Source organism: Chrysochloris asiatica, unplaced genomic scaffold (assembly GCF_000296735.1).
Source record: "Chrysochloris asiatica unplaced genomic scaffold, ChrAsi1.0 scaffold00037, whole genome shotgun sequence".
Taxonomy (NCBI): Eukaryota; Metazoa; Chordata; class Mammalia; order Afrosoricida; family Chrysochloridae; genus Chrysochloris; species Chrysochloris asiatica.
Window position 1 is genome coordinate 1,478,509 of NW_006408555.1, and position 2,085 is coordinate 1,480,593.

Consider the following 2,085-nt stretch of genomic DNA (forward strand, 5'->3'; position numbering starts at 1 on the left):
ACCTTCCTCTCTTTGTAATAGGCACAAATACAGATCTCTTTCAGTTAGTTGACAACGTAGTTGTCTTCCAAATTTCTTGGCATCAATGAGCGCCTCCCGTGCTGCCTCACTTTGTTGAAAGATTTCAATTTGTATTTCACCAATTCCAGGTGCCTTGTTCTTTGCCAAGGACTTCAATACACCTTGGATTTCTTCCTTCTGAATTATTGGTTCATGATCATATGCTACTTCTTCAAATGGTTGCACATGAAACCATTTCTTTCTGGTACAGTGACTCTGTGTATTCCTTCCATCTTCCTTTGCATTATTCAGTATTTTGCCCATAGAATCCTTCACTACCACAAGTTGAGATTTGAACGCTTTTTTCATTTCCCTCAGCTTAAGAAATGCTGAGCATGTTCTTCCTTTTTGGTTTTCTAACTCTAGGTCTTTGCACATTTCATGATAATATTTGACATTTGTCTTCTCGAGCTGACCTTTAAAATTCTCTTTTAGCTCTTTTACCTCCTCACATCTTCCATTTGCTTTAGCATCTCTACACTGGAGAATAAGTTTCAGAGTCTCTTCTGACATCCACTTGGTTTTTTTCTTTCATTATTATTTTCTTAATGACCTTTTGCTTTCTTCCTTTGTGATGTTCTTGAAGTCATCCCACAACTCTTCTGGTCTTCAGTTTTTAGCGACTAATGCATCAAATCTGTTCTTCAGAAGATCTCTAAATTCAGAGAGGATATATTCAAGGTAATGTTTTGACTCTTATGGACCTGTTTTTTCTTCAGCTTCAGCCTTAAGTTGCATATGAGACTGTTTCACAGTCTGCCCCTGGATTTGTTTTGGCTGATGATAAGGAGCTTTTCCACTGTTTCTTTCCACAGATGTCATCAATTTGATTGTATCCCATCTGTTGAGGTCCACGTGTGTAGTTGTCTTTTATGTTGTTTAAAAAAGGGATTTGCAATGAACAAGTCATCGGTCTTGCAGAATTCTATCATGCGATCTCTAGCATTGCTTCTAACACCAATGCCATATTTTCCAATCACCAATAATTATCAATACATCTTGATTGAATGTTGGTTCAATTTCAGACTGAAGACGTTGGTAGAATGCTTCAATTTCATCGTCACTGGGTTTAGTGGTTGGTGCATAAATTTGAATAATAGTGCTATTTACTGGTTTTCCTTGTATGTGTATGGATATTATCGCATCACAGATAGCGTTGTATTTCATGACTGATCTTGATATGTTCTTTTTGATGGTGAATGCGACTCCATTCCTCTTCAATTTGCCCATTCAATAATCTGCTACTGACAGCGTTCCACTGTTATTCATACAGTTTTCAGTGACTAAATATTCGGAAGTAGTCTGTCTCTCCTTCGTCCTAGTCTGTCTTCATCTGGAAGCTCATCTGAAACCTGTCCACCATGGGTGACCCTGCTGGTATTTAAAATACCCATGGCATAGCTTCCAGAATCACAGCAACGCACAAGCCACCACAATACAACAAATGGATAGATGAGTGGTCTAACCATAGTACTGAAAAATCTCCATATCTTATCCCTAATGCAGCACCAGCAATAAGTCTTGGTAGTGCACTGGGTTAAGCATGGGACTGCTGACTGAAGAGTCAGTGGTTTGAACCCACTGACTACTCTGAGGAGAAACATGGGGTGGTCCTATTCCCATAAAGATTTGTAGAGTTGAAAATCTTTGAGGGCATTTCTATTGTATCCTATAGGGTCACCAGAAGTTAGAATAAAATCAACATCAAAGGTCTTCAATGTTAATTACCATCATGTATGTTTCTAAATCACCAGGTACAACGGTAAAGGGACTTTCACAGTGGGGTTGATCCAGACTTACCTACAAGTCACTGTTTATATCACTCACAGTGGAAGAGCTGGGACTCATATTTCCTGTCACAGAGAACTCAGAGCACCAGCCATGATGTCCTCCTGTCACAGAGAACTCAGAGCACCAGCCATGATGTCCTCCTGTCACAGAGAACTCAGAGCACCAGCCATGGTGTCCTCCTGCCATGGAGAACTCAGAGCACCAGCCATGGTGTCCTCCTGCCATGGAGAACTC